This window comes from Thermobia domestica, chromosome 11 (assembly GCF_964235325.1).
Source record: "Thermobia domestica chromosome 11, izTheDome1.hap1.1, whole genome shotgun sequence".
Taxonomy (NCBI): Eukaryota; Metazoa; Arthropoda; class Insecta; order Zygentoma; family Lepismatidae; genus Thermobia; species Thermobia domestica.
In genome coordinates this window covers 24,889,474-24,905,760 of record NC_137464.1, presented here as the reverse complement: position 1 = coordinate 24,905,760, position 16,287 = coordinate 24,889,474, and the positions used below count along the sequence as shown (strand labels likewise).

The window sequence follows — 16,287 nt, the reverse complement described above, 5'->3', positions numbered from 1 at the left end:
TCTATTTCTGACCAGAATAGTATTTCGTTGTTCTCCGGAAGCCGATTCCGTTTTCACAGAAAGTTTTGACCGAAACCAGTTTTTGTAGAAAACCGAAACGCCGGGTTTTGGTTTTTCTAGAAACCGGTTTCCGTTTTTATAAAAACCGGCTTTGCCCATCCCTAGTACATATTCACCATTCATCAGTAGCGAAAATCTCTAGTGATTCCTGAACACGTAACTTTGTAAAAATTAATGGAATTTTTGGTTTACGTTCTATGGTTATGCCCTTTAGACTAAAGGAGTCGGATGATTAATCAAAGTGAATAATTACGAAATAATTGGTAGAATAATAATGTGGAAGCGATGGCGATACTAAAAGGCGGGAAAGAATGCCAGGCGTACACCAGTAGCATTGTCTGTCCTCTCCCCAGACATAATGGGCCTTATGGAGAGTTGTTCTGACGCGTGCTTAGTGCAATATTAAAGAGTTCGACTAACATATGTTTCCTGTAGTAGTCAGTCCTTTAGTATAATACTATCATACGTTAATACGACTCTGCATAAGGCCCATTGTGTTTTAAGGTAGGCCATGTAATACGAGGGTCAACGCAAAAGTTATGGTCACATGCAAATGAAAGGTTAGTGCATATGTAAACGTTATATGTAGGAAGTTGAATGAATATGCATATTCCCATCAGGGTAATATAAGGAAGGATCAAAACGAAGGTTACAAGACCGATCTTTCTGGAGTTTCGTCTATTATAAAGGAATGAGGGGTATACGATAATTTTAATACATGGAGTTGGCAACTGTGCAGAGTTTCAGCCCCCTCCTACCACAAATGGCGATTCGTTTGGAAAACTGGTCTCGCGAAGAAGTCCATTCAGATATTCGATTTCTTTGGGCGAAACATGTAACTGCGGCTGAAATTCATCGGTAGCTGATAGAGGTTTATGGAGAGACTGTAATGTCTCGTCAGCATGTCGCAGAATGGTGTCAAAAGTTTGCAGCTGGTAGAGAAAATGTCACCGATGAGGAGCGCAATGGAAGTCCCAGCACGTATGGAGTACAACTGATTCAGGACAACAGGAGGGTTACGTTATGGCATCTCAGGACAGAATTGGGAATGTCGTTCGGAATTGTTCGCTTCCTTCAGACCATCATCGCTTCGCTTCAGACGAGGTGGTGAAAAACTTCGTGACAACGTAGATGAGCACGCAAGGACAAGACTTTTACCAGGAGAGAATATTCAAACTCATCCCACTATAATAACGTAATGTATGTACTATCTCTTAGATGTATTGGTTGTATGAAATAATATACAGGTTTCATTGCAGGCTTTGTAACCTTACTTTCTGATCACTCCTCATAGGAAGACAAAAAAAAAAAAAAAATGAGTACAACGAATCGTTTGTTTCATACATGTTTTACCTCGAATGAACCCAGTGGCGTATACTATTTGAAGGCATGGGCTACCACTGACCTTGTATAATAATAATAATAATAATAATAATAATAATAATAATAATAATAAATATACAAAATATGCATAATAATAAACAAAAAGTAGTTGGTGTGTTTTGTTTAAACTTTTGCTTTGAGACCATTAATGTTTTCCACTAGGGATGGGCACGAGCGAGTTCGAGTGTGTTTTATTTGAAACTCGACTCAACTCGAAACAGACATTTTTCAGCTCAACTCGAAAAACTACCTTCACCTCGACTCGAAAAATTTCCTCCAACTCGACTCGAATATAGGTCGAGTTTCGAGTCGAGCCGAGCCAAATCCTGTGTATACTTCTAAGTACTATCTTCAAGTATCCTGCACAAACGATATAATTATTATCAATGATACCACTTTTACTACAACTTATTATTATTATTATTATTATTATTAACACCACGTATAAACATGAAAGATGGGCTGTTTGTATTTTAATACTAAAAACTAGTTGACTGCCGATCTCGGTAGTCGTAAAGTCTAACAAGGTACATTCGCGCAGGGGCGGATCCAGGACGGACTTCTGGGGTGGCGGTGGGTTGTAATACTGCTACTTAGAGCTACTTTTGAGAGCTCCAAACTCTGGGATGGGTTTTATTTATATAAAAAATAAGAAAGATTCCTCTTCTGCGGGAGGTCCGCCCCTGCATTCCCGAAGTGTTCCCTCGGGGTTGTGTAAAATTGATTCAAGTGCTAAGTACTCCGCGGCCTAATGCGTATTGTACTCATTTTAGCGGCCGATACCGGTAATTTGCACATTTATGGTCCTTCATATATCCGGAAATCAATGATACGCTACTATAACGCTCGGACACAATATACTTCTGGTTTCTTTAGAAGTAACTGGACATGAATGTGGGCATATGCAAAACAAATTGCATCAACTGCTTGTCTGACACCGGTTGCCATCTTGGATCCTCATATTAGATTCAACTTTCGTTTTTTGAAATGGGAATAGGTGCAAGTGATACATCAAATTTATGTACATTTTTCTCGGAAACTCACTGGTATAGTGGATTTTATGGTAGCTGTACCGTTTGGAAGGTATTGCAGAGCAATGCTTACGTTTTTGATGTTGACAAATCAAAACTATCTCTACTGTAGATATAAAAAAGAAAAGCTCTTTACAATATTGATGTCATAATTTCATTATATTTTTGTGAGTGATTGTTATTATTTCCATGTTAAAAATATAACAAGGAAGTATTGTATACAGTCAAAATCCCTAATGTAAATCCAGATATGACCACATTTGGATGAAGACCTATTATTTTCGTATTGATGTCTGTGTGTCTGTATGTATGTACCAAATTTCTCAAAAGTAAATCCCCACGTTGAGCGGGTTTGCATATCCAGGCTCCTAACTATGAAAACATTTACGATCACTCTAACCCCAATCATTTCACAGATTCAACCTGTTGCATATAAGTTATTAGGACGTCAAATTGAATATAATTTATACGAAAAAGACTTTTGTGCATGGCAAGACCTGTAACTGCCAAATATTCACCACAAACTTATAGTCGTATTGACATAAACAAAAAGAAGTGTGGAGCAGGAAACTACTTTACCCAAAAGTCAAAAGTGACTCACTGAAGACAGACGAACTGGTCGAGCGGTTTGGGTCACCAGTCTATCAATTAGAAGTTTATGTGTTCAAACCCTGAAGGGAGTATTCTTTTTTTATTTTTTTTAAAGTGTGTTCCTATTTTCATCAGAGGACTGAGAACATTTCTTTAAATAAATCTTTGGCAACTACTTTTCTCTCAAATTCCATTAGAAGAGAACATCTATATGAATTGCAAATCTAAAATCCACAGCTGAGAACAAAATATCATGTTCAATTTTTCATTATTATCCTTTGATTTGTAATGAAAAACTAATTATAAGCATTGACGATTTCAGAAGATTCTCCCCCGGTAATGGTCAATATATGAATGAGAGAAAACTGATAAAACATTATTAGTCCACTTTGAGCATGATCCTATATGAATAACATATATCATTCCTCAAAGTAACGAATACGGTAAACATTATTACAGCAGGATGAAATAGGTGTAAACTTCAGACACTACAAAATGCATTTCATTTGCTTTCCCCGCTGGTCTAGTGGCTAGCACGTGTGCCTAAGATGTATGGGGTCCCGGGTTCGATTCCCGGTGGGGGAGTTTGGAATTTTAACTCTCTTAGATGTTTTTGTATTCGTGTTCCTGTCGTTCAAGATTAACGAAAATGATTGTAAAACGTATATAACCGAATAGAAAATAGAGACAAGTTACTCAGATATACGTTCGGTGAATAAGTTAACTTAAAGAAAAGAAAAAACTGTGTAAGGCATTTGTTTGTAAATTCCAAAAAACTCTTAAAAGTTACTTCCAATCCCACCAAAGTAACATTTCTCTTTTACTTGTTCTCGAAGTTTCTCTTTGTATTTCTATCGGATTCGATTAAATAGAACTTCGAATAGAGACCACGTTGAATTCATTTATTGACTAAGCCTGAAATTCTGATAAAGGTATTATTATTATTATTATTATTATTATTATTATTATTATTATTATTATTATGCAATACTACTACTACTACTACTACCACTTATTATTATAACAACACCAACGTGTTATAATAATAAGTGGTAGTAGTAGTAGTATTGCCCATGTAGGATACTTAAAGGAAGTACTTGAAACTACACACAGCATTTGGCTCGACTCGACTCGAAACTGGAATCAAATTCGAGTCGAGTTGAAAGAAATTTTTCGAGCCGAGTTCTCGAGTCCAGCTCAAAGATGTCTGTTTCGAATCGAGTCGAGTTTCAATGAAAACTCGCTCGTGCCCATCCCTATTAATGAATAGGGAATTTAGGTCCGAATATAATACGAATAATATAGGAGAGTGAAAAGTGATAACCCACAAATGTGTGTTCATCAAGATTTTACGAATTGTTACACTTTTAGGAACTTTTTTTTTTTTTTTTTTTTAACAGCTGGTTTAAACCAGCCAACCCTAATGCGTAGTAGTCAAGATTGAGTGTTATACCCAATCGGGCCGACACCTTCTATGACAGTCGATAATGCACGATAGCAAACTGTGCTATGAAGATAGCATCAACGCGTATGCAGCCATTCCTGTAGGGAAGATTGAAGTGGGAATCGTGGAAAGCGCGACCACCGACTAAGCATATCAGATAATATTTACGCACTTACTGTAGCATACAAAGTTTATGGTTGTGAGTTAATGGAAGCCGATGCAAAGTCATGGAGTCTGACAGTCTAGTGTTAGCAGCTGCTCTCGAACCACATACAAAAAATAACTCTCCTCTACAATTCTTGCCGCACTCCAGCGTCGGCCACAGTATCTCCTGCCATGCCATGCAGACTAGGTATCTCATCTTGTGGTGCTAATACAATGAGCAGTCTACTGCTGTTCGTCGCTGCTACACTTTTTTCTCTTCTGTTCATTGTTTCCCACACGTATCTCTGGTGGCATCCATATTCGCACACCATTTACGCGGTACAATAAGTTGCCTACCCGTAGACGCATGCAGCTCATTCGAACAGTGCCGTATGTTTATATTGTGCTCCATGATGCCGACAACGGACATCACGACGTTTCCTGTTCGATTGTCGACGCTCTAATCGAACCTCCTCAGGGGTGCAAAAAACGCCCGCGCACATTATTGCTTCGAGAACCGAACCGAGGGTGCTACTGAACTAAAGCATACGCCATCCCGCTGGAATTATAATCGTTCCTACGCCATGCCCTGTTGTAAAAAAAAAAAAAAAAAAAAAAAAAAAAAGTTTAGATCAATTCCTGTTATTCCATTTTGGTGCTTCAATTTTCGGAAACAGCAGTCTACATGCAAAGTTAAGTCAGAAGTGCGCAATAACCCTCTTAATACATTCATCACGTTTACAAACAATATATATATTTCCAAAATATTTCTCAATATTGTTTTCTAAGTGAATTTACCATGATACCGTATTGCCGTTAACCGTTATAACAGGATTTACTTCACATCGAGTTCCCTGAATCTCAATGTAACACACGTAATCGATCAACCTTCCCCAATAGTATTTCTGACCTGATTCCACAACCCTAAGCCCCTAATAGCTCTGACTTTCACATGCTGGTTCTAACTCTTAATTAAAGAATGAACTGAAACTTATTACCTACGTATGGTTTACAACATAGAACATTAAACAATAATAATAAAAAAATGAGACTTAAAAGACTTCAAAATACCTTTCGAACACAACCCGACTATTTCAGTAGTCTCTACATACGAACAAATATCAACACTACTGGCTCTCAAACACAATCTCTCACGATTAAAATAACACAAAAATTCTTATTTCTACAGACAGCAACTCGAATCCTGATCTTTTACTTAAGGGTTGATCCTGTATCAACTGAGCTATCAGCGCCACTATCAACTTTCTGTGTGTTCAATTATCCTGAAGCTTTATTAATTAGGCAATTCACTACATTAGGTATTTTGATTGACGTTGCACTAACAAGCAAGGCAAAATATTCGCCCAGCAAGTGGGGATATTAAACTTTGAGGTCATAACCAGAAACAGTCACGGTTCTCATTTATTTGATGACTACGAATTGCATGACTTTTTCAGGTTTTCCAATCATGATTTATAAATTTTTTGATCTATATATAAGTAAAAAAATCTACTCTTATTTTTTCTGACCAGAAGTTTCCTCATCTACTATACATTATTCGGCGTAAGCTCTAAACTGCGATAAACAAAGCCACGTGAAACTAAATCTCGCTGATTTGCTGTTGTCCTACCGACGCTTGTGCTCCTCCGCAAAATAGTTCATGTGATTGTATTATAATTTTACTATGAACCTTCATATAAAACTGCTATATTATTATAAATGACAAAAATATAATACGGATTATCTAATAATACTGCAATCGAGTGTGGCTAATGAAACAATAGAAATAAACACTAAGCATGCGCAGTAATTCTGGCGCCAACTCAACTGTGGACGCGTGTTCTGCTTTTAAAGTCTGAAAGATGACTGGCATGAATCCCGGTTCCGCGAGTGTTGTGGTGAAACACCAACAAGGCAAACCTTTACTCACTAAGCAACAATTATTTACGAGCGAAATTCAAATACTTTTTTTTTTTTTTAATCTTTCGAGTTTCTGCTGCTGCTGTAAGTATCTGGACAACACGAGACAGTATTGTCAAAATGCGCGTGTATAATTTTGCTCCTCCCCGTGGGGAGTGGGAGTGATACATCACTAGCCAATCGTATTTGTGACAAGCGGAAGGATACAAATATTTTGTTTATCGGAGTTTAGAGCTTACGCCGAATAATGTATAGGTATGTACATATATACAGTGTGTGTGTGTGTGTGTGTGTGTAGGTAGAGAAGCATTGCAAAACAAACTAAATTATTCTATAAAATATCCCCTATCAAACAACCAGAAAAGATTAAAAAAAAAAAAGACGAGCTCAAAATAAGTAAAAATTCATTTACTTAAGTTTCCTGACTTTTTTTTAAAAGCTTTATGTGAAACTGTAACTTTTCTTGGAACTTTACGAGTAAGCTGAATTCCCTGAATTTTCCAGGTTTTCCAAGTCGGTGAGAACCCTGACAGTGCTTAGTTATCAACGTATCTGCTATAGCATTATTCTCGCAATATAACAGTACTACCAAACCAACTGGTACAACACATTTATGAGGAAAGCTATTTCTTGGCAACTAACTAACTTTATGGTCTATGAAAGCCGGAGGTTCAATGCCGCGTTCACAAAAGCTCTCTATTAACTCTTATCCTTAGCCAATTGGATCCAGTTTCTACTTTGTATATCTATTTCTGCGAGATCCATCTTAATATTGTCCTCCCATCTGTGCCTAGATCTTCCTAATGGTCGTTTTCCGATTGGATTGCCAATTAAAATTCCTCGGCAATTACAAGTTTTAAACCTAAGAATGAGAGCGTTAAACGTACGTCCAGAAATTACGGGATAATTTTGAGTTCCGAATAATTTTGTCGAGACGTCAGAACATAACCTCGTAATAAGGGACAATCTCGTAAAACACGGGAAAGATACAAAGGACCTTACTTTTAGTGGAATTGCAGGTACTGTTGAACTGACTAACTCCACCCAGATACTTATTGATAATATTGTGTCGGATTTCCTGTAGACCATTAAATAAGTAAAGTCTGTTAACTTGGCCATCTCTCTAGGTTGACTACTTGCCGAACAGCCTCATTTTTGTGGAACCTACAGCTCCTTATAAGCAGACATCAGAACTATTTTTTTTTTTCCTTAGCTCATAATGAAAAATAAAATCGTATATGAAGGTTTTATGACAAATGAAAGCACTAGCATCAAGTTTCATTTTGCCTAAAAATGCCTAATTGAACATTAGATCCTATTTTTGCCTATTTTACACAAATTAAACATGTAAAAAAATTCGAAAGGTTAAACATGAGAAAACCGTTCTGTTCCCACATGCTGAGTCACCACAGCAAGGAAGGTGGCAAAGATGCGGAAATATTTTTAGACCAGGTCAAATGAATGATTCTTCTATCTCTACTGATTTGGCACACATCCGATCGCACTATATATTTCTTGTTCGGGTTATTGCCCGAAATTAGAGGCCTCGGAAATACCACTTTCAAAGAATATTGAGCTTATTCAGTAAGTGAAGCAAAAACTCGTAGAAGTGCCCGGTGCAGTTGGAGAGAAAGTAAAGATAAAACCTGAAAATTTATTGAGAAAGAACTTGAGACTCAAGAGTTTGCGTACAGCAGCAGGTATTTTGACTGCGAAACAAAGTGATTACAACTACGAAATAACAATCAAACATGTACCAAAGTTGAAGTTTGCCCCCATCACGTCAGTTGAAGTGGAACGTTCATTCTCTGCCTACTAGCTCATTCCCACCAATAAACGCCACCGTTTCACCATAGAAAACCTGGAAAAAAATGCTTGTAATTTACTGTGAAGCCAATTATGGCTTATGTGGTGCAGAAATGTGAAGGTGTTTTGTTTTGTACTGAAGATTTATCTACAAACATACAGTTTTATTAAAAATTCTTAATTTCAGCAATATTTCAATATTGAGCAGGCTAAAATGTAAAGTAACATGACGCGCGCGTGTGTGTGTGTGTGTGTACATTTATGTATCTTAAAATTTGTATTCAGATCTAATGTATCATTCCATTTAAAAATGAGCATATTTTATAAGACCCTATTTTTTCACTTTTAATGCCTAATTTAGTATTTTTGGCACCTAAAACATACTTTTTAAGAATCTAAAAATCCGATGTCTACTTATAAGACATACATAGGTTATTACTTCCTACGTTGACCACCCTTCTACTCTGAAACATGAGCGCATTCAAGTAAACCTATTCCTATCCTGGCAATAACAAATTCATCTCTATTATACTGGGCCTATATGATCTTCATTTCTTAGAAACTTTTTCTGAATATAAATTACCGTTGTGTTCCGAGAGAATAATAAACAGAAGGAAAAAAAGGGGAGAAGCTACCCATTAACAGTACAGATGGTGGTACTGTTTATTGCTTTTACGTATACTGTTAATGAGTGTAAAAACAAGATTGATTCCCATTCACACTGTACATTTCAAAGGCATTTAGTATCCAGTCCAAAAGGTTTTATTGAGCTAATCATATATTTTGTTTTCGTCGTGTATTCGAATCCCTTTTCTTCTAGGGAGCTTGAAGAAAATTGGCAAATGACGATCGAATTCATATCACAGTGAAAATATATATATATATATAAAGTCAATTCAAAATCCATTAGCAGGGAGACTGGCGGTTTTGGTGTTTTGTTACTTAGAGGGGGTAAGATAGCATGGATGTTTTAAGGATTTCCGATCATCTATGTCTTACATTATCTCGAAGATACTAATTTACCTGAGATAAATGAGGAAAAGAAAATGAACAAATCGGTGTACTCAATTTCGAGTCCTCAGACCTGGAAAAGTCCATATACCAAATTTCATTTCTCTGCCTTCATAGATATAGACATTTTACTATAATAACTGCCACCCTATTTCCTTCCTTTCCCGTCCAATGTCCAAAAAAAATCTTGTTTAGTAATAGTGACAAATCCTATGCACTCTCCAAATTTTAAGTTTCTAATTTAAGCGGTTTGGCCTGAACACTGAACTGCCTTTGCTGGAGCTATTTCATTCGCTCTGGCACCAATGTCGGAGTCGTTCAAAAGTACCAGTTCATTTTTGAATTGGTTGTCAAATTCAGTGATGGAGTAGTGGTTGTCATTTACGGCACCGTGATTGCTATGAGAAAGAAATGAGTTCCCATGCATGCAAGTTCTTGTCTTGAGAACAGAATTCCTATTTCGTAATCCCATTTAGGAAAGATTTTAAGATATAGATTATCTGTAAGTGAGTCTTCACGAAAATCACATTTTTACCTTATTCATAAGCATTTCTCGAGACTAATTCAGTCATAACCAGTGAAAAGGGCAAGTTGACAACACGCCCGGTCCAATATTTTCTATAAGACGAATATAGTAGTCTTCAGTAGGATACATTTTTGCTGAGAAATCAAAACATGTTTATGAATAAGAATTGACTCAAAGAGAAAATTTTTTCAAAGATTAATTTTACTCACAACATATTTTGAATCGTGATTACGCATTATTTATGAATAAGGGCCATAGTGGTCTCCTTCCTACAAACTTCAATGAAGGGTTGCTTCCTGGTCGCAGCTCTGTTAGATTAAGAACAAAAATCTTGTCTGTGTAATATATAGTGGTCCCTTGTCTCACCGTTGCCACATCTGCAGATTTAACTGTAGATCTATAGGTTTAACTAGAATAAACGACGAGAACTGTAGATCTATAGAATACGAAAGACAAAAGTTTTGGCTATTGTTTATACATTATCACGATTGTTGTTGTGTTGACAAATAGTAGACCGTTCAATTCATATGTTAATGTTCCAATCGAATTGCTGATAAAATAAGGAACAAACTGGAAAAGAAACAGCGGCACTTTTTTTACGTTTAAAAAAAAAAAATCAAAATTAATTGCTGCCAGAAAAAGTACTTGGATGTTGAGTTACAGAACAGTTTTTCGCAGTTTCTTTCCGTCTCGCTTATGATTTATCTTCAAGACCTTCTAAGGTTTTGGGTCACTTCCAGTGTTATTTATTTTATTTTATTTATTTATTTATTCGATATACTTCGGGGGGGGGGGGGGGATGGCAACGTTACTCCCTCCAAGAGATAAGATAAATTAAATTGCAATTACAGTCCCAGCTGTGCAGGTCACGTCTAGTATTGTCCACGAGATAAGAAATAAGGTTTTCTACTCTCGTGGCGTAATTCTTTTTGTGATTTTTGCCTTTTATGAATTTTTGAAAAATTCTATCTCGTCTCGATTGTCGAAAATATTTTGTCGTCTCACTTTGTAGATTTATGTACAAATTTTATGTCCTGATTTTCTTCTTAATTTCACCCAGAAGTTATCAGAAACCTTCCACGTAACGAGAGGTCTACGAAGAGTGTCATGTAACAACATTTAAACCGTATGTATTATTGAAGTGATATTGTACAGGGCGGAGAAGAGAAAACGCAAGTCTTTTAACCCTTTGACTACCAATTCTTTAAATCTGCATATTCTTTTATATTTACATGTATGACTCCTTTAATGTGGGATATTCCTGACATCTGTACACAGTTTTGGAAACTAAACAGTTTCCTAGTAGCATTTGAACCGATGGGACAACATGTATTTTTTTTTTTTTTTTTTTTTTAGAATTTTCTAAAAAAAAAAATCCCAACTATGTTTGAATTATTCGCATGGGACTCATGTGTTTCATTGGTAGTCAAAGGGTTAAACTGCTAGTACTCGGCGACGAGTAGGATATTGATCTTGAGCGACCATTGGCCGACACCTCAGACAATGCAGTTTCAGTCGCTAGTAGAGCATGGTGTGTTCGCGGTCAAGTAGTTCTGTAGAAACGATGATTCTGCGATCACGGTTTAACGTCTTTTCCGTCGGAAGTTTAATGTGGAACGTCGAAGTACAGTCCCAGGTCGAAACACTACACTCCGATGGGTTGAAGCGTTCATAAGTACTGGATCTGTGATGAAAAAGAAACCAACTGGTTTTCTCTGTTCATTTTGATCTCCGAAAAACGTAGTAAGAGTGAAAAGGGCAGTTCTTGACAGTCCGAAACGATCCGCTAGGCGACAAGCTGCATCATTGAGTAGTCACGTCGTTCGCTTCATCGCACCTTACATGATGATCTCAAATTTCACCCGTACAAAATAATGATTGTCCAGCAGCTAAGTGAAATGGAATTTGTACAGCGCAGAGAATTTTGTGGCATAATGGACGCTATTGTTACGAAAGATGCAGATGTCTCAGTATTCATGAATGATGAAGCTCATTTTCATCTGGATGGTTATGTTAATGTACAGAACTGCTCTACACTCCATAGCGACTGACACTGTATTGTCTGAGCTGTCTGCCAACGGTCGTTCAAAATCAATACCCCTACTCGTCGCTGAATACTAGCGGTTTAAAAAACATGCGCTTCCGCTGCTCCACCCTGTACAATGACTTGCATAGGCTACCTTACAACGATGATAAATACCCTTCTTTGTGTTCGTACAATCACTTCATCAACGTCTAGTTGTTTTTTCTTTTAAAAAAAAAAAAAAACTATGAATCATATAACAATAAACAGTGAACAAGTAATGTTTTCCACGGGACTCGAGAAATTTCTCGTCTCAAAAACGGAAAAACAACAACTGTTGTAATTCTAGTTTCCTGTTCAACACTAGTCACACCCTTCCCTTGTATATTAATTTTGCTCCACCGAGCAAACTTTCCTGTAAGAAAGCCTGGTCACATTATTGTGAATTCGAATGTTTTTTTTTTTTTTTTTTTTTTTTTTAAAGAAAAAATTCTACGTTGGAGGGAAGAAATAGTAATAGAAGAGAAAACAAATTAAAACAATCACAGAACCTGACTGATAGCATGAAAAGCGCTTGGAGATGGGTAATACAATACAGAAGTAGTTAGATTACCGAAGCAATAAACAAAACACATCATTATTTAAACGAGGAAGTCTACAGAAATATACTCACCTCGGCCCCCCTCTCTTTTTTTTTCTGTTCATGATCCTTGAAATACAAATGAAATGAAATGAAATCTTTGAGTTTTACGTCCCACGGTTATGCCGGTTAGGCTAAAGGAGACGGTGATGATGAGTGATGAATGAAATGGTGGAATAAAGAAAGTGGGAGAACCCCGAGAAAACCCACGTGCACGGTGTTTGTCCACCATAAAATTCATTTGGAGGGGGCTGGGATCGAACCCGGGACCGCAAGCACTAGAGGTGAACGCTCTACCGCTGAGCCACCGCGGTCCCCATCTTTGAAACACAGTCGGTATGAACATTTATTAATTCTGAAATTACTAACATCAGTGTTCGCAAAATTTCCTCCGTTATATCAACGAGGAATCACGAAACCAACCAAGGAACATTCCGACGAAAGATATTTTTGTGACGTGTCTCTCTTTCTGTGCATGGATGTCCCAGGTCAGTGATAGAAAAAAATAAAATAAAATAAACGCTTTGTTTCTCTGGGCCCTATGGAGCTGATTTCTGTACAACTTTGATAGTCCGTTCTGGGACGTGTGTATGTTTGTTATCGAATAGATTCAGATTCTGTGGAGTTCGAACAAACATTTTAATGGCAGACCCCCTCAACCCCCTACGAATGGCGCCTGTGTGTCTGGGTCTACTTGCTGAATTTGACGCTGTGTTAAAATTCTCAATTTGCTTAAATGTGTGACGTGTTAGACGTTACAGTGCACAAGCAGGATTCTAGTGATATCCTGTAGTTGTGCACTAAGTCTTATTTTGAGTTTAGTGAAAACTGTGTTTAGTTCTATATCAGTTAGTTATATTACGGTAACAGTTTTTATTATTATTATTATTATTATTAGGTTTGAAACTACTTTAGTGACTATCAACATGAAAATGCACATTTATTCTTAGCCGCCAGATTCCTATATACGCATTCCCACTGACATTGCTGGGTACATTATAACTAGAGACCGGATGTTAGGCAAAATGCCTATTCTTTAATATTAAAGATATGATCAAAAATAACGTTTTAAAGTTTATATGGGGGATTATAGTTTCGATTTAAGCCAATTTTATTTTGCCTATTTCGACCTTTACTGCCTAAATAATTGCTTTATTGCCTAATATTGCCTATTCTATGCATTTTCTTCAAAATAAGCCTTCATTGGGAAAATACATAATTTACGTAACATAATACACACATATTTACTTATATTATGTGTTTGTAAACACAAGCTCGTGGTACGTTACAATATATATACAGGATGAACTTCAAAGATGTTCACATACTTCGGGAGGAGATTCGTGACATGAAAAGAAGATAAAAGTCCTCTTGAATTTCACGAATCATCATTTGAAGTATGTGCGCACCTTTATGTCCCGTTCCAATTGTCAGGATTAGATTTCGATTCCAATTTGGCACCCCTGTCACTCGAACACGTCGCAGAATTCGACAACATGCAACAGCACTTTTTGTCTTCTTTTCGTGTCACGAATCACCTCCCGAAGTATGTGCACATCTTTCAGATTCACTCAGTATGTGCAATGCATAACACGCCTCGTTTTTGTATATACAGTAAAAGAAAATATTATTTAACAAACAAGTTTGTCTCTATGTTCTTCGAACATTATCTATGACTTGAATCTATTTTTTAATTGTTATTGAGTATTTATCTTCATTATTTCGAGTTACATTTTAGTGCCTATTTTACTGCCTATATTTTAAATTTTAAGTGCCTATTTGCCTGCCTATTTTTCAGGTTTTTAGTGCCTAACATCCGGTCTCTAATTATAACTTTTTCCCGCGCACGACATCCTACGAGCATACGACATCTTCCGACGACGCTCAACTGTTACGTAAGCCCTTTGTAATCGACAGATACAACTATTTACAAGAATTGAGATGAAACTATTTATTTCAACTTTCAATTGATAGCAAAGCCGGCAATTTTTCTCTGGGAGAAAATTCACCCGGGCGCTTGCTTTACTCTTTAGAAAGTTCACATGTCCGCGTAAAAGAGAATATGGTAAATTCTTGCAAGCTGATTGGCCATTTCGGTGCCAGGGTCATGTGTGGTGATGTAAGGACGTACGAGCGAGGAATAGACTGAAATAGTGATGTCGTCATTTCCTCTTCGTTTACCATGGTGATCGCCATTTTTTTTTTTTTTTTTTTCAAACAAATGCATGAAGCGATAGAAATAGTATGAAGTATCCTGTTAATAAAAGCTCAGAGTTAATAATAATTTGAGACAAAGTAAAGTTGGCAGGAAAAAATGTAGATTAAGAATATGGGTCCACTATTTAGAAAATTTACGAATGAAATCTAGTAATAAACGAAATAAGGCATAAGGAACTTTTTTCTACAGGGGCCGCATCTCTAGGTAATATAATAAGATAGAAATTACATAAGTAATGCCAGCGCCAATACCCACGTAATGCACAATGAACAAAATTGTCTACAGGGAAAAATAATTGTCTACTTTGAAAATAATGTTAATTATAAATGTGCATTTAGAAATTTTACGCCTACCCTTTAAAATATGAGTGTATAGTTACAGTGGCTACAAAATAAAGAAATAAACAATCAATAAAAAGAAAAAAAGACGAAGCTTGTAACCATATGCGTGTTGAGAATTTTCAATATAGATCAATTTCTAATCGGTTAACATGCATCGAATCTTTCCTTATATTTCTTATTTAACTTAAAAATATATACTGACAGTACAACAAGAAAACATCCAATTATGAGTGATTCAGCATATGTTTTAAACTAATTCTGTAGGCCTACGCATTTGCAATGCAGTGTGTGATATTGATGGTAGTAAATAACATTCTCCAGCATTATTTAAATTAAATATCCGATAATAAATAAGCTAAGTATATTTTGACACTTGACGTAACATCCAAATATATAAATCACAATTTATATTAAAATTTAAATCTGCGATAGCAGGGGAACATTTCACTTTCAACGCTCGACATATTTTAAAACATATTTCTTACCTAACCGTTTGTTTTTTTCTATATTTTCATAGTTTCATTCATTGGATTTAAAAAAAAAAAATGTGCAAGTGTTCCTTTTACTCTAATGTTTGCAATCCGGAAGTTAACACGTCACTGTTTCCCTTTGCACTTATGTTCTTAGGGTTAAGTTCCAAAGTTGGGCGTCCGTTTCCATGAATTTTTTTTTTTTTTTTTTTTTAATTTACAGGAAAGATATGGATAATTTGATCGTTTGTGTGCTTGATAATATACAAGGGTCTCGAAAAATCTGTTTATTTATTATATATAAGCGGTTGTAAGCATGGGACTATACGGCGAGCGGAGGGAACTACTTGGCGCAAGGTAACAGAACAGCTACATTGTGGGAAAGTAACAAGCATTTATGTTATCAACATGGCGAATGTACAAGGGCAATAAAGTAACAGTTTTAACATTTGTGAAGCAATACGTTGATAACGAGCAAAATCTTTTAAAAGTTTGTGAAGAGCACGGATTAATGAACCTAATAACAAATTGCAGAAAATGTGTAAAGAGATAACAGCGAAAAAACGTGGCGAAAGCAGACGCCCAACTTCGGAATAAATGCCTGTTTTTAGGCCATGTTGTTTAGAAAACACAACGCAACGAGACGGATGTAACGTCACACTATTTCAGTCTATTGTCT

At 36.4% G+C, this 16,287-nt stretch overlaps 1 protein-coding gene across 1 annotated transcript in view; it reads right to left on the bottom strand.

Moving 5' to 3' along the window:
* Positions 1-16,287, bottom strand: part of Pli (E3 ubiquitin-protein ligase pellino) — a 221,366-nt gene that overhangs the window by 203,659 nt on the left and 1,420 nt on the right. The gene's annotated exons all lie outside the window — the stretch shown is intronic.